This window comes from Cavia porcellus, unplaced genomic scaffold (assembly GCF_034190915.1).
Source record: "Cavia porcellus strain 051 isolate PalLab524CR breed Dunkin Hartley unplaced genomic scaffold, mCavPor4.1 scaffold_29, whole genome shotgun sequence".
Lineage (NCBI taxonomy): Eukaryota > Metazoa > Chordata > Mammalia > Rodentia > Caviidae > Cavia > Cavia porcellus.
This window is the reverse complement of record NW_026947512.1, coordinates 33,435,091-33,453,800: the sequence shown is the minus strand read 5'-3', so window position 1 is coordinate 33,453,800 and position 18,710 is coordinate 33,435,091.

The window sequence follows — 18,710 nt, the reverse complement described above, 5'->3', positions numbered from 1 at the left end:
TTTACTTTCAACATTGCTAACAAACATTTTCGTATCACCTGTGATGATTTTGAAACTTAAGGAAATAAGCTGTCTCTAGAGTGTGATGTACAATCCAGTTAAGTAAGAGATTCCCTATATCTGACATAGTGCTTTCTGAAATATTTGCTAATCTCATTGTATTCAGTGAACCAGATTCTTTAACGGTTTCTATCACTTTATTATTTTTTTCTTTGAGGGCATAGCAATGGCATTATAGAGCATGTCCCACAGATCAGAAATAACTGTTAGTAACTTTTTTTCCATTTTCATGAATTTAAATTATTTTATTTCACTTCCAGGGTAATCACACAACATAGCCTCTCATTGGCACAATTAACAGCAAATTTCGTATGCTTAGGAGCCAAGCTGAAACAACATGAGATCAAACCTATCACAAAACAAAATGATGAAATCAAGATATGCAGTAAACACAAAAATGTATGAGGTTGCTGCTGGTATGCCATAGCATATTCTTCTAAGTGAACATTTTGATTTTGAATAAGTAGGAGAACACACTCTTAGAAAGTATCTTCTAGAGGATGCATAAGTCTGCAATGTAGCTGTTTATTATCATTGCCAAGAATTATATTTTGTGCATGTTTGTAAGCACTATAATTTAGATGACTGCTATTACAGGAGCGCACTCATCAGCATCATCTCAAAAGTGTGAGTAAGCATTGCACTACAATGTTGCAATGGTTGTGAAATCACTGAAAGGAATTTTCAGATCCATCACCATTTTATGGGACCACCAGCATATGCAAGGTATGGTTGTACTTAGAATAATATGGATAAAATTTAAAGGCTTCAAGAAAGTCATATGCATAGAATATAAATGTTGAGTTATATGAGTTACAATTCTGCTTCATCAAAACTTTTTAAAATTGGTTCTGGAACTTGTGTAACTCAAATGGTAATTATAACTGAATATGAAGTACTATTTCAGTCCCTTAATCACCTTTTCATACATTCATCTATTAAATGATCATATATTGTTGAATAATTGTGAATGCAGTATTATTTTCATTGTGTTCCAAACTTGGTATATGAAAGTTATTTTAATAGCTGTTAATGTCAAGTCTAGTAGCTGCTCAATAAACAAATGAACACTGAACAAGGGCTAATGATGGAAAAAAACACACACATAAAGGAAAAAAAGAAGGCATATAAGAAGAACAAATTATAAATTGGTAATGACATTAGTATTTTTAAATTATTGTGTTGCATTCTTCTTTCTGATTTGAATTTGCAATAGTAAAGTTACACAAAGATTACAATATATTGTTTTAGAAACCATATAGAAACAATGTAGAAATATATTGTTATGTTTGTTTCCCTCAAAATTATATATATATATATATATATATATATATATATATATATATTACCAGGAATTGACCTCATGACCGAGCACTTGCCAGCCAGGTGCTTATGCCGTTGAGCTAAATCCTTAGCTCAAATTACATTTTTAATTCACCGACATTTCATTTACCTCCTTACTCCAAAAAAGCTTAAGATTCTTCCAAATAATGAAAGTAAAAGGAAGCTTTCAGTAGTAATTGAGAGTTGAAATGAGCCTCATATGTTAAATATTTAACATTCAAAGATCATCGCGCACTAAAGAGCTCTGAATTTAGTGATACAGCAATCCTTTGTGGAATAATCAAGGAAGATACTGCTTAAGAAAAAGATGTTAGAGGACCAAGACAGGAGTGAGTTTGACATACTTTTTCAGTGAAAAGCAAAAGCACAGAGACAAAACCACAGCAGTCATGAGTGAGGGCAGAGAAGGCAGTGGTGTGTGTCATGAAGGATCCTTTCAAGTTCCTGACCAAGCCGTGGGTTTTCCACTGTGAAGGGACTGACTGTGAAATGAGATAATATTCTATTAGAAAAATTCACATATCAGGTTGACAAATCCAGCCTATGATTTTGAACAATTATTTCAATTAAGCCATGTGGAAAGTATTCAGGAAGGACCAAACCAAGGCAATCACGGACTCTGTACTGACCACCTGAGAAAGGATTACATGAGCTACACAATACTATAAAAAGGAGCATGGAATTTAGGTATTTTGAAGATATAGAGTTAGTAGGATATGATGATGGAATCTCTAAATGGGGATGACAAATACTAGAATTCAATAGCTATTAATTTTATTATGATGACCAAAGAATATTAGTGCCAACTGCAGAGAAATGGAAGACTAAAATGAGCAGGTTTATACAGAGAAGCCTGCATACTTAGGTATCATAGCATCTAGATATTTCTATTAATTAATTTGGCCTGCTATAAAATAATAGGTAATTCACAAAAATTATTTTTTTTCTTGGTAATTCTGGGGGTCGGGATATCTAATATCAACATGTTAACAGATTCTATTGGATCTGGACTTGTAATTCATAGAAAGGTCCGCATTGCTTCATTCTCATATATCCAAAGGACAGGCCAGCTCCCTTCTACTGCTTTTTATAAGGGCACCAGTTCCATTAACGATCGCAGAACCCTCAAGACCTATTCACTTCCCATCAGCCTCGTTTCTTCATACCGTCAGATAGAAATTAAATGTCTGTATAAAATGTAAAGAGACTCCACCATAAACCCATTGCAACATTCCAACCTGGAATTCACCAATGAGCTTAGAATTAGACATATAACTTGATGATTTATAAGCATACGGAATAGTATTTTAGGTAAAGAAAACAATGCAAGATAAAAACTTTGGGCATTCCCACATTCAGAACTGGAGGAAGATCATAAGGCACACGGATTGAGAAATAAATGTGACCAGTGAAGAAAATTAAAATCCAAGGGACAGTAGTGTCATATAGACCAAGAAGAAAGTATTTTGAGAAGCGAATATTCTCAAACATCCCTGATCTGATATATCCTGAAGTAAGGACGTTGAAACGATTATGGAATTTGGCAACATAGAATCCATTTGGCATACAAATTATCATATGAAAAGAATCAAAAATGATTTAGAGAAAGCGCAGAAGCAGAGAACACATGAAAGTCTTTTCAAAAAACAGAATTATTTTAATTCTGAACTTGACAACAAATCTTGTGCAAATTGTTACATACAATATACATAGAATACACATTATACCATATAACATACAGTTTATGATTGTGTATACTATAAATGAAAGTAGAAATATACTTTAAAGATACTTATGACAGGGTTAATTAATTTTGTGGATGACTGAAAGTATCATTTAACTTTGATCTGTTCTCTAATAGCATATATATCCACTTAGTGGTAAGAAGAGTTTTAGTTCCCAAAGATTATTTTATAATGCATGATTACTTACAGTAAATGTGATTTCTTCATTTTAGAATTTAATTCCATGGCCACAAAAACATGGAAAATTACTTAAAAATTATAATGATCCCTAATTTATTGACTATTAAATTAAAATATGCAAATTATACATTATAACTAGAGTGTAAGCTTGTAATATTGCCTGAATCACTGGTTCCTTTAGAAGTGATTATGACTTGCATTTATCATGGTACTATGAAGTATGAAATGCACAAGTTATAAATCGAGTTTTAAAATGTAAATAAAAATAGAACTTTGATTTAAGTATATAAGTATGCTCCAAGTTACTGGTATTTATAACATTGAGCTCTAAACTTTTAGAGGTCTCTATTAATGATATGGACCTATCCACATTCAGGTTTTAAAAATATCAGAAATATAGTTCCTCATTTTAGTAATCCTTATAGCTAAAAAATGGTAATCAATCTTCTCATATTGCAGAGGAAAGGATTTATTGCATAACTGCAGCTGCTTACAATCAAGCATTTCACTGTAATATTTCTAATTTTAAAACTTTTTTTTCATCCTTGATGGATTTACCAGCCTGGACTACCTATAAATAAATCAAAGATGTTTTGATATTAGAATCTTCTAAAAAGGTAATCTGAGACATTTTTAAATGGTAGCATAATATTGCTAATTTGTTTTCCATCCTATTAATAATGGAAGATTTGTAATGATTGTGGAATATAATCACTATCTCACATCTTGTAAATGACAGTTGAGCAATCATAAAATTATGCTAGTGCTGTTTGAAATCTCTAATGTGTCATTCACATGTTATAAAACTGTTCTGAGAATAATTTAAAAGTCCACAATTAGGGAAAAATAATAATTTTAAGATGATTCTAAGGAAACATTACAAATAGACCATTTTGTATTCATATACATTCTACCAACAAATGACTATTTATGTAAATATCAAAAACCAACATTACATATATGTATGTGAGAAACTCTAATATATCTGAAATCCTACTTCACTTGTACTGTGTATATAAGTCAGATACAATTGTGTCACAAAAAAAAGAATTATTGCACTCATAAAACAGTCTACAGTTTAAAGAATATTTCCGTATCTGTTCCTGCACATGCAACAACACTGAACAACACTATGATATAAAGATAGAAAAACATCTTACACACATAGTGTCCTGATTACACAGGAAAGGGGTAGGAAAATTAGATTTTCTTCATTTATATGATGGAAAGATCATTTTCTTGTCCTTCTTTTTTTTTTTTTTTTCAGAGAATTACTTTAGTAAGAAAAATAAATGCACCAACTTAGGTTCCTATCCTGGAACATGACCTTTGAGTTCCTGAAGAGGAAGGAAACATTCTATGGAAAGTAGCAATTAGCCTAGACAAAGGACTGTGAGTCTCTTATTGTACTTCAAAGTAAATGTTTCTAAAGAAGGAAAACCCGTTATTCTCTATCTTAACAGAATACATATTTCCATTATGCCTAACACTAAAATATCTATAGGAAGACTGAAAGACAAAGATTTATTTTACTTCAATATAAGAACCATAAAAATTTATCTTAATTACTAATGACTAATAGTCCTTTTCTATTTTTCTCAAAAGTCTAAATTAAATTTCAGTACATATATTTATAAAAATATTTAAATACTTGCTGGCTGTTATCCTTTAAATATACTATGAGAACACTGTAGGCAATATAATTTTTCTGTTTCAAATTTTATCGTTCATAGAGCACTTTTAGAAGACAGTTTATATTTTAAACAATAAAATAACATTTGTTTACCACCACCAATTTCTATTTAATCTAACAAGTCAAACCTAGATAACATAAATTTCAATTGAAAGACCTAAAATTTACCTTTATATTTAATTTAGGAAGTTTTTTAGACTTTTGAGAATACATGCATATGTGCCTGTGTATGATAATATAGTTTATGCAAAAGTAATCACTTTGTTGGTATGTAGAACATATTCACACCATTCTTTGAAAATGAATAAAGCAATGCTCATAAATATGAGTAGACTGGAAAACATTATGTAGAGGCATAAATATAAACATATCATCAACACAATCTTTTTAATATCCTTTAAAATAATTATTATAGATTATCCTTATATATACACGTATTATGCATTGGCATATGCATATAAGTATATGTATGTCTGTATATATATATATATATATATATATATATATATATGTGTTTTCTTGTACATATATATACTATATTTAAAATATCTAAGTAATAGTTATTATTTTACTTTTGATAAGTAATCCAGTTTAAAATAAAAAGTAAGGATTGTAGCATGTCTTTAAACCTGGCAATATGACTCAGTTTACCAAGTTTCCTGAGTGTGCATTAATCTGGACCAGACAGAGGTAGTATTATCTCTGTACCTTTTATAACTGTGATTAGACATTGTTGTAGTCAGGGGTTGTACACAGATAACAATTAGGTTCAGGACATGGAGTTTATAATATTTTTATAATGGTCACCAGCAGTTAACACAGGAAAATGCAGGAAATCTCTTCACAACACCAATGACATAGAACATTTAGTCAAGAGCCTAAACCCAGAGCACATGTCCCACATGAGTCCAGATAAAAACCCAGAGCTCAGGACAACGCCTTGCATGAGTCCAACTGGAGATCCAGAGCCCACAAGAAGGACTCACACCAGTCTCTTTTACAGATCCGGGCCGGGAAGACTCAAGGGTCAGTGGTGGAAGCTAGAAAGTCTATGCCAGCAGGATGAAGGAGCTGTGCTAATGGGTTGAGGGTTCTACGCTGGAGCCAAAAAGTCACACTCACAACAAAGACCAGGGCTATCCTGAAAGACAGCACAGCTGTCTTCATGACATGGAGGCCCCGAGCTCCTCCGACAAGCACAGTCGGGTACGTGCCAGGAAGCATCATGACGAGTTCATCCTGGAGACCAAGCAGCACATGTCTTCCCCTCCGGAGCCAGGAAGCAATGCTTGATGTGAGGACCAAAGCTTCTCCAGGAGAACCAACAGCTCAGACAGCAACTCGTAGGAGAACCCACAATGCCTTCTTAACGCCTCAACCCTCAACACCTCCCTTCTTCTCCACCTATTTATCCTGGCAACTTTCCTCAGCATCTTCTCTCAATGCGATGCTGATGTAATCCAGCTGGCATTAAGTTGACCACCAGTTCTTAATCCATAAGAGAGATCTATTTTTTAATAAAAGGTTGTCCTCCCTTAGTCAGAAGGAATGTGTTCCAAGGAATGTGTGGAAACCTAAAAAGACAAATAGTGCCATATCCTATACAAACTAGGCATTTGCCTATGTGAACATACTTCTGATAAAATTTAATTTATAAATTAAGCACTGAGAGAAATCAACAAGGACATAATAAAATAGAGAAATTAAATTATATGTCTTACTAAGACTTAAGTAAATATATTCTCTCAAAAACTTTTGTTGTAATATACTTTCCTTTGCTTTGATGACATGAGATGAGGCGATGGCTACAGAGTGAGATGAAATGAATTGAATGAAGCACGTTCCAACACGTTCCTTTAGACTTCATCACAGGCACTGGGGGACTGCGGTATTTAATCTTATAACCAGTGTGGTTCCGTGTGGATAGTACAAAGTGGGTACACTGGAAAAGACATAGGTCACATTCTAATAAAACCGAAGAAGGTAGCAGCAGACTTCATCTCATTGCTTTGAAAGACATAATCCAAAACTCATTAATTTTTTTTCCTGTAATTTCTCATGAAGTATTTTTGGCACTCTGTTTACTATAGGGAACTGAAACAAAGACCTAGATAAAAGTAGTAGGTAAGAGCCAATTATTGAACAGGCAACAAGTAGTGTTTTAATAACTTTCCTTTTGATTCTATGAGGTACGGATTCCATTTGCTAAATCTATTAACTTAAATTATCTCTTGATCAACAGTTATTTATTATGAAACCCACTTTATTATCTGCAAGGGGAATAAAGTGATTTGATATTAATTTTTAAGAAATGGAATATACTAATGAAAGTAAGGTAAAATATAGATATCCTGTATGAAGTTTAGGAGGGCATTATTTTGGCAAACAATGTTAGACTCCCTTGTATTCATTTATTTCAGACAAGGTGCTATCCTTCTGTGGAATCTTATAGTACAAAACTAACTTTATTAGTCAAAAAGGGAAAATGTGTTTCCTGAACACAGGTTAAATACAGGTCTTCCATTCTACACAGTTTTTCAAAGGATTATATTATGGGTCAAGACTTACTTCTGTACTTTTAAAACTTGTAGTCTCAGTGGATTGTTTTTATGTAAAACTGATCTAAGCACAACTTACCTTTCTTCTGCAGAGAAATCAGAAAATGTAGACTCTTCACTGAGGTAGCATGATTGTTGTTATTTCAAGGATTTGATCTACTGTTGTACTTTTCTGTACAGAACTGCTTTGGCAAACACCTGGGAAATGTGTCAAAATATTTGAAGATTATAGGCAAAGATTTGACTTTGGTCTTTTTATCTGTCTTTTCCGCCTTCATCCTTGGTGAATACAAGTCCAAAGAAATAAAGATGAATGACTTAATTACAGGTTTATTTTTTGAGATAGTTAGAATAATAGTGTCAGAAAATTTTAAAATTCACTATAGTAATTTGCAAACATATAAAAGTGTACAGTAAATAAAATTGATCAATTTAACTATATAACCATGTGTATTTCAATTAACATAGTCTAATTCTTCTACTTGTCAAGATTGCAACATTAATAAAGTTATAAATATAAATTATGTTTAACACATGTACTTTAAGTATATAGATATACTTCACAATTTAGAATGTAACATAGTATTGAGTATGATTTGCATGATATCTCATTTTATAAACAAGATTTTACCTTTCATCAAAACATTGCTCAGATATATCTTTAATATAATATTTTATTTCTCTTGAATTTTTAAATGTTTATGGTATTTTCAACTTTCAAGTTCTAACAATTGCTCATTCTAATATTTATGTTCATTCACAATATTGTTTGACATTACTTTTTATGTACACATCATTTTTGTGTGTGTGTGTGTCTTTTTCCTTTTTATCCGTACCGGGGATCGAAATCACGACTGCCTGCTTGCAAGGCAGGCGCTTATGCCGCTGAGCTAAATCCCCAGGCCATACACATCAAATTTTGATATAAACAAAAATTTCTTAATTGAGATATCTTTTCTCTCTGCACTACTTTATACAATGACTAAGTATTTTTTGTTATTCTTACAGGATTCAATAAAAAATGGGGATGAAAGGAATATTTTTATAACCAAATACTTGGATATTAATTATTTTCTTACATTAAGTATGTAGAGTTTATCAAAGAATCTGGATTTTATTGGAAATTTCAATAAATATTGTATAAATGTACTTCCGAAAAGTACTGTGATTTTTCTTTGCTATACTTGGACTGTAAAACCAGACATTTTATGGTACTCTCATGAACAGAGGGGCTTATTTTCTAAAACAATTTCCTCATTTGACAACATAAGATGTCATTTAATCTGTGCTATAATTTATAAAAAAAAGAATGCCATTCTATATGTACTATGGTGTGTTCTGATCAATGTTAATTTGACAAATTTTTAGCATATGTTGTTTAGTATTAGAGTTCTTCTCTTATGGGTGACAAACTTTCCCATAAACATATTAGAGTTTACATTGTCAAAAGTTCCCAAAGTGTTAATATTGTCTATCATATCTGTAAGTCATTCTCTATCAATTGTTAACTTACATTTATTGCTTTGTACAAAATTGAAAAATACTGTAACAACTATTGTAGTTCATGTACAAAATCGAAAAAAAATGTAAAATCTATTGTGGTTATTTGTGATTCTTTAATTGTTGCTATATTTAAAAAACATTTTGATCTTGAGATTATACAAATTTTCCATTTATCTTCTTGATTTTGATCTTTGCTTATTCCTGAAAACTAAAATTTTATGTATGTAATTAATTTATCTTCCCTTATTAAAATTTTTCAAACAACTCCTATTTGTTTTTCATTAATATGTAATGCTAAACGTTTTCTATGAAATTTTTGAGAGATCTGTTTTATACCATTGTCCATTTGTTTCCATGAGGTTCAACTGTTCACACAATGAAGATTTACAACAGTATTTTTTTTCACTCGACTTGAAAGATCTTTTTCCTTTCAGGAAAAAGGATTCCTTTCAGGTTTATCACAATCGACATTCTGTAGAAAGCTGGCTTTACAAAACTAGCTTTCTACATTCTCAAAACAATTTTACAAATTTTATTTAAAAACAAATTTATAAAGACCAGAGATTTAGCCTAGCAGCATAAACTCCTGCCTGGCAAGCGTGAGGTTGTGAGTTTCATTTCCAGTACTGAAAAATAAATAAACGAATAAATAAATAAACATACATAAATTTATAAGCTATGAAAGAATAATGTTCTTTAAGAAGTTGTGTCAGTGTTTTACTTGAGAAACAGATACAACACAAGATATACAACTGTACAAAAATTTTAAAAATTGGTTTAAAATGACCACACATGGAGTGTGCAGAGGAAGTGTGCAGAGGATCTGTCTGCACAGTGGAGAACAAAGAATTCAGTCCAAAGTCTGCAACTCAATGCAGTGTCCTGTGAAAGTCTATATCAGGAAAGGATCAATGACGCAAAGCCATAGAGTCTGCTGGGAGCCAGGCAATGAAGTCCAAAGTAAAAGTGAATATCGTTGATAATTAGAAGCACATCTGTCCTGTCTTCTTTCCTCTTTATACCACTGAAGTTATAAGCTTCTCTAGGGTGCATCTGCTACACCTTAAAGTGTGAAATTGCTAAGTGGATTTAGTTAAAATTCTCCTGGTACCTGAACTTTACCAGCTGACACAATGAATCCACCACAACAGATTTCTTTAAATTAGAAAATATAATTTGGCTAACCTTTTATTTTTTTTAAACAACTGAATACCTTTATGCATTCTTATATTCTTAATGAATTATATATGATTTTAATTATTTTGCTTTATCAATTTTAAAAAAGAAATTATATTAATGCTTATACATTGCATGTGGAAAGACTGTTGAGAGTGACATAAAATTTCTGCTTCTGATCTCCTTTCTGTGCAATCTATTCAAATTGATTTCCATTTCCTCTGAGAGACAGTAAATGTTTGAGGTAGGGAAGCAAGTAGACAATTTCATAAACATATATATATATATATATATATATATATATAAATGTATGTATATTCATTTTATTGTATATGTTTATATAGTCTGCCATTAAGAAATAAATGAGCAATTCCCCTTAAAATTCTCCTCTTCACTTTGAGCACTTGTATCTCATCATTCTCACCACTTTCTGAAGCAGTTCTGGAAGTCCTCTTTTATGATTATCTTTAGTTGTGCTGTTGTGGTTTCCCTGAAAACAAGTTCACTCAAAACTTTACATTTCATTTTTTTTTTTTTTTGACTTTAGGAAGGATGCATAAACTGCATAGTGCCATGTCCAGTGAACGAAGCGGCGATGACACAGTGATAATTTTACAAGCCTGCTTATCTATTAAATTGCACCAAGCATCATGTACTGCATTTTTTAACACATTTCATAAAGATGTTCACAAGTGAAATCTTCCAAAACTACTTCAGAAAGCGCCAGGAATAACGAATTAATTGTGTTTTAAATAAGAGGAAATATTTTAAGGGAGTTAGTGCCAATGAGTCTTTTATTGTTATAAAGTATTAGAATTTAAATATTCATTGTAATTTTTATCAAGCCTAATATTTCAATATGACAGAAAAAGGGGAATTGCTATAGACACTTGAAAACAAATTCCTTATGTTTGATTTCTAGAAAACAAGGAAGCATTTTCAAACTTAGAAAGATAATCAGTGCCACTGGTAATATATTTTCAATGTATTTCTAAAAATGAAGGTGTAAATATTCTTTTCTGATTTAAAAAATTGTACTTCAGTTGAATATCCCTGTGAAATATTAATATTAGAAAGTAGTCTTGATTAGACATATATATATATATATATATATATATATATATATGGCTATATCAATATAAAATTTTAAACAAAAATCATGGATACAATTTTATCATAGAATTACTAAGAAGTTTTGAATTATTCATTGAATAAACTACTGTATGATTTTTGGTAATTCCCTACATATCAATGAAGACAAAATTTGAAGGAGATTAACTTTCCTTAATGAAAATGGAGTGTTTTTCATTTTTCAGCAAAGATAAATATTACATTTCATAATATTCTTAGCAAATAAAACCAATTAGAAAAAAAATCTTACAAATAGTTTTAATTAGGTGTTCACTTAATATGAAGCAATTCCACAAGGATAAAAACCATTTTGTTTGAAGACATAGAAAAATGGTTAAAGCAACTTCTCATCCCGATCCTTGTGGCAATACACTTAACAGATGTGGGAAGACTTGCAGTTTCCAATTAGAGTTTTAAAAGCACACTTAGAGAAGATAACACGTTTTGTTTTTAATTAGCTAGAAAGTCATTATTTTGGTAGAGTTGGCTTGTTTCATAAAACTTTAAAGGCAAGCAATTTGGTGATGCAGGCTTAGATGTCTTCTGTACAATTAGTAATTTTGCTCCAGTGTTAGAGATCTAAAGGTGTTTTAATTTTTTCACCAAATCTACACTTTTGGATTCTTTACCTTCTCAAAATCAAACCATATCCTTCACTTCCCCCTAGAGCAATGGTTGCTTTGTTATGGACCATTTCCTGTTTATGTCTTATATCTAATATGTTGGTGTACTGGTTTCATTTCCATAAATAATTTAATTCAGACTACTCCTACTCAATTGTTACCTCTTTTTATCTCAAGGGATAAAGCTACAGATAAAAACATTAGTTTTCAAATAGCTGCCTGTGAATATATTTATTTTTAAGAATCACAGAGTTGTTTTAAGATACAGAGTTACTTCAAAAAGTTTAATTATTGGTGCCCAATATGACGCTATACAAATAAATGCACTTTATTTCTCAAATCTTAAATATCATCAATCCTTTTACTCATATCTTTTTATTAATTTGCTTTAATCTTCTGCCCCACTAAAATGATTTTTACTAAGCAAATATGTAAACCATGTGTATTTGCATCGTATCTTTAAAATATGAATCAAGAAAACTTAATTTTCTTCAGTTGGAATGCTATATATTTTAGTCAGTTAGTTCTGAATATTATGAAAGAGTTACATAAATTCCACCCGGACCCACAAACTAAACTAAGTCAATTGGGCAGTGGACCTTATTTGGTCTTGAAAAATTGTGATGAAGTAGAGGACAAACCAGAGTTGAATAGCAAAAGTAGGCAGGCTCTTCCCACGCTCTTTCTATTTTTTATGGCTTGTGACAAACCTGTGGTACTTAGCAAAAGCGAGGTAATCTAAAGAGTGAGGGAAGCAAGTCTGAGTGTTTCAAGTACAAGCGATCAGGCCAATGGGCAGAAGAATGCTCTCAGAAACTGCAAAGGGCCTGTCAGAATGCAGAAGACTTGCAATTGGAAGAGGATTGCTCTTTTTACCAAAGAGATATGAGGTCATCCCTTACCATGGCAATCAGGGCCTGGACAGTGAATGAAAGTTCTTGTGGCAGCCTGAAATTCTCCTGCTCTAGCATATTCTGATCAATTCACAGGAATTTTTGGGACTCTAGATGTAGTGGGTGTTATGGTTTGCTTCTGGATGTCCCCTCAAAGCCTCATGCAATCATAGGGAGTGCACCTTTCAGAGGAAACTGAATCTAGAGGTTATGATTAGTTTCATGTACTGCTGAGACTGGAAGTGTGAGTGCTGTCTTCCACCGCAATGAACAGTGGCCTCTCTCCCATGTGCCACTCTGCCTTGGAGTCCGCTAATTATGAACTAAAACCTTCACAAACAGAGCAAAATAAATCTTTTTTTACTTTAATTTTGGGTGTTGTGTATTTTGTCCTTCAAACCAGAGAAATGTAACTTAGACAGTGGGCAAAATATAGTACTTCTTTGTGACCTGGTGTGATGTATTCAGTTCCAGTTTCTTGTTTTAGTGGGATTTAATTCCATTGCCAAGTTGTTGTGGGCCTTAAAGGACCTGGTTTTCTTAACTGTTTTTCTTACAAATGTTTGTAAAATTTCCTTTTTAGAGCTGTCTTTTTTTTTTTTTTTTTGGAATACAATCATGTCCCATACTAGTAATTTGAAGATATACATTTTTCCTACTCATGACCACTCTGATATTCAAAATTCTGGCAATTTATGTCCTAGCTAGGGACCTAGGGACTCAGGTGGTCTGACTCCATGGGGCTGGCATCTAAGCATAGCATTACAGCATCTGAGGGAGTAGCCTTGACATCCAGCTAAAGGACTATAATTTATATTATTACCTTTACCTGAAGAAAGAAGATAGAGAAAGGGTAAAGCTAATTACTAGTTACTGGTATATTGTTACTACCTATGAAACACACTCATTTTACCAATAGTCAAACTATCAGGGAGAATATTGTCTAGTGCAAGAACTCAGCCATCAGTGAGATAGTGGTACCTATTTACCCATCAGTATCATATTCATAGACCTATTATCTCAGATTTCAGGAGACCATGAATGCCTTTTCTATTCATATATATTTAATATAATTCCATTGCAATTTTGTTGTGGGTCTTAAAGGAGGTAGATTTCTTACTCTTATTCTTACAAGTGTTTGCAAAATTTCCTTTTTCAAGCTGTCTCTCAAAGAAAAAATGTATTTTCTATGTCAAGTAGTCTAAAAGTGAGAGAAACAACACTGTTTGATCATCCCCATGAGATACTGGTTGATCATTTTCATAAGGTCCACAAAGAGCAAACTAAGCCATGAATCTCCTGGCCAAATATCTGGAGTTGGGGAATTGGGTTACTGTCCAGAACATGGTTTTAATAATGCTTATTACAACCTTACTATTCAGATTTTACAAACTAAAACTCTTCATTAAATTTGTTTATTCTTGTCTAGTATTTGTTAAAATTCTGGTTACACTGCCGAAGATGAGCTGTCTCCATGTCTGCCATTTATCAAGAAATCCTTGAAATTTCAGCTCCTTAAATCTATTAGAGGAAGGGTTCTCTGGTCTCCGCTTGGTAGGGCTAATGTGCCTCTTGACCCATAAATGGCCATAGAATGCATAATAAACCTTAAATATTTTGAGGACCAGAGCTTTCAGGATATAATCTTATTCTTAGCAACAATGAAGCCAAGGAAAGCACTCCCTTCTATTAATTTAATTCTAAGTCGTACCTATGATCATTTCTTCTTTCATTGTTCTAAGTGAGGTAGAAAAATAAAATAATAACATCAAGAGATCTCTGAAACTCTAAGCATATGCATATTTAATCTTATAGCCTGACATACAGTCTCTGTCACTCTATTCCCACTATGTTTTCATAAATAAACACTACATGCTATATGCTAATTAAGAACATAGTGAATTATTTGACAAGCATGAGTGTTAAGAGCCCTAAAGTTGATTGAGCACCCTGTCATTCATGTCATTCAGTCACCTATATGTACTTTTTAAATTTATATTATAATAAGATGTAAAATGAGGAATAAATTGATAGATTCTTGGATATATACATTTCCAAAGCTGAATCAAGAAGATGTTAGATACAAAAAAAAAAAAAAAATGTCAACCAGTAACATTGAGGTTGGAATTAAAAACCTATCAACTAAGAAAACTGCAGGCATTGGCAGATTCACTTCTGAATTCTTCAAGAAATTTAAGGAAGATCTAACACCACTATTTCTTGCCAAGATTATGCAACATTAGCACAACAGATTCAATCCAGAGATGATGAGTTTTTCAATATACATAAGTCAATAAATGCAATACACTATACTAACAGTTTCAAGGAGAAAACTCATATCGTCATCTCAGTAGGTACAGAAAAAGCTTTTGACAAAGTTGGGCACATATTCATGATAAAAAAATACTAAATAAAATTTTATTTTTAATTTTTTTTGTTTTTATATTTGTTTTGAAAAAAAATAAAACAAAATGAGAAAGAAACAAAATGATATCATTCAAAGCAAAACGATGGACCATTTCCATGATTTAAAACCACAATTCAAGGTGAGCTACAATACACACATTTAGTAAGTCCTCTCTGCCACTGTTCCTGAAATCAAAGTCTTTTCTCTCTCTCTCTAGAATGTCCTTGAGTATTTCCTGTAGTGTTGCGTTAGTGGTCACAAACGCCCCCATTTCCTCTTTGTCATGGAACCATCTTGACAGATAATTTTTCAGGGTACATCAGTTTAGGTTGAGGTTATTTTCTTGCAGGGCTTGGAATATTTCACTCCAAGCTCTACTTGATGTGAAGGTTTGCGTTAAGAAGTCTGTTGTGATTCTGATGGGTTTTTCTTTATAGGTGATCGTTTATTTTCTCTGACAGCTTTTAATATTCTGTTCTTGTGCAGAATTTCTAGGATCTTGATTATTGTATGCCTAGGTGTGATCTATTTGGTTATAGCTGCCTGGAGTTCTGTATGCTTCATATATCTGAATATCTTTTCATTTTCTTATGCTTGGGAAGTTTTCTTTAATTATTTCTATAAATAGCCTTTGTATTTCATTTGTGTTTACCCGTGCTTATTAACTCATAATTTTTATTCTTCACTTATATATCCTTTTATTATCTTCTAGCTGTTGTATTGTTATTTCTTAGTTCCTTGTTACTTTTAAGAGATTTTTCCTTTTGCTATTACATGTTGAGAATTGCTTGGACTGAGTCCATCCCTTGTGTGCAACACAATGGACTGTTTCCCTGAAGCTGTCTCTAACTGGCCCGTATGCACTGCACACAGTAATGTAGTGAAGACACACAGTGGTTGACCAGCTCAGAAAGGAGAGGCCAGCTTGCCCCAGCCCTGCTTGTTTTTCAGTGGTCAACAGCAGACTGGGAAGGGGGCCAATCCCTAGCCAACATGCTTCAGAGTAATCATAATCAATATAGGAAGTACTGATTATCTCCACTAGCCAATTTTCTGGAAAAAAAAAAACAGAAACATGACCAGGGGAAGAAACACAAGGAAGTCTCTAGCCTCCAACCCAAAGAGTACTGGCCCAGGAGAGGTAAACACAGAAGAGTATGGTGCTTGCAGACCTGAAGTATCTGAAGAAACAGCATCTGACTTAAATATATATATATATATATATATATATATATATATATATATATATATTTGTGACATTATAAAAAAACTCAAAACAGAAATACCTATATAAGTAAACAAAAATAATAAGTGAAATGCAAAACATTTTTCAAGAAGACACAGATGGAAGAATGGAGTGGCATAGAAAATGGAGGGAAACCGTCAATGAAGAATATTTTAAAAATCTAGAATACATGAAAGAGATTCAAAGAGATTACCAGGAAATTAAAAACTCCATTTTAAGCTTGCAAAACTTGAAAGAAGCTAAAGATAAACTATCAAGCTGAAGATAGGTTTGCAACATTTGGTCATGAAAGAAATTTTTAATAATTTTAATCGTCTTTATCTCAATCTGATAAAAAACATCTATGGCAAAGCAATAAACAAAATCATAACATAAAGCTTTCTTAAAAATTTAAACTTTCCCTATAAAATCAGGAGCAAGACAATGATGCCTACTGTGTGCACTCTTCTTCTACATAGTCTTAGAAATTTTAGCCAGAGCAATTAGAAGAGAGAAAGAAATAAAAGAAGTAATGATACAAAAAGAAGTTAAATTATAATTATTTGCAGATGACAATATGCTCTCCATAAGTGACACCAAAAGCTCCACCAAATATTCTACCTTTGAAAAGCAAATTCAGTAAAGTAGCTGAATACAAAGTGAACACTCAAAAATTAATAGCCTTCCTGTGCATGATTAACAGACTCAATGAGAGAGAAATTAGGGAAAAAGCATCTTTAACAATAGCATAAAAAAGAAAATAACTCAGAATCAACCTAGTGAATATTATAAAAGAGATCCTGTACAAAAATCGGTCCCTGAGAAGACTATATACTTCTCAGATAAATAAATACAAAGAACAAAGAAATGCATGACAAAAAGTTCAATAACACTTGTAATTTGGGAAATGTAAATGAAAACAACATTGAGACTCCATCTCACTCCAGAAATGATGGATAGTATGAAGAAATCTATGGAAGGATGCAGGGCTAAGGAACTCTTTTCCACTTTGATGAGAGTGTAGACTTGTGCAACCACTATGAAAATCAGTGTGGAGATTCCTCAAAAAACTAGAAATGGAGATTGCATTTGGCCCAGTATTTCCCCTTTGGGGTATTTCCCAGAAGAATTAAAAAAATATTGTGGCACAGTGACATATATTCACCCATGTTTATAGCTTCCTAGTTTGTAATAATTAGATTTTGGAAACAACTCAAATGTCCATCATCTGAGTAGTAGCTAAAAAAGTAGGCAGTATTTTTTGCAATGGAATACTACACAGCCACACACAAGGAAAAAGAGGTGACTTTAATAAGGGAGTGGATGCAATTCGAGACCATACTCATAAGTGAAATAAACCAGACACACACATGCAAAGATGATATTTTCTCTTCACTATGTGAAGATAAAGTGTAAATAATATACAAAAGGTACAACAGATATTGTAAAATGGGAAGAAGCTGAGAAAGGAAAAAGAAACTGGAATGAAGGAATGATGAAAAGAAAGAAGTAAAAAAGTGTGTATAAATATTTATGAAATATATATATATATATATATATATATATACACAAAATATAAGTACAAAAGAAATAAAACACAAACATAGAAAAAAGAAATAAATACAAAATATATACATATAAAAGAAATATGTGCTATATTGTTTAAACATGTATACACACACATACACACAAAATACTTAAGATAGTTATACCACTAATTTCAATTAGGTCATAGAAAAGGAACAATTGTACTAATACTGTTTGGAAAGTTATATGTTAATATCTTGTACTCTGAGTAATTAATTTAAAGATAATGATATACATTGTATTAACCACTGTTATGCTCTTATTATGTTGTTTTAAAATTTTGTCTTGTTCTCTTGACAATAAATTTGTATTTCATTTAAAATAAATACACATTTACATACATTTCATTTAAAAGACATAAATTTATATGTTTTATTCAGTAGTTCACCTGTAAATTGCCAGTTTCAACTAGATAGTACAATGTATAGTGTTCTCTGTTGTTTTATAAATATTGTAGCACTCTAGTTTTTAATTTCACTAACAGTAAGCTTGCTTATGGAAAATATACTAACAAAAAGAAACACAGTCAGAGTAGATCAGGAAATAGGATCCATCAAGACACTCTGAATAGGAAATATACTGAAC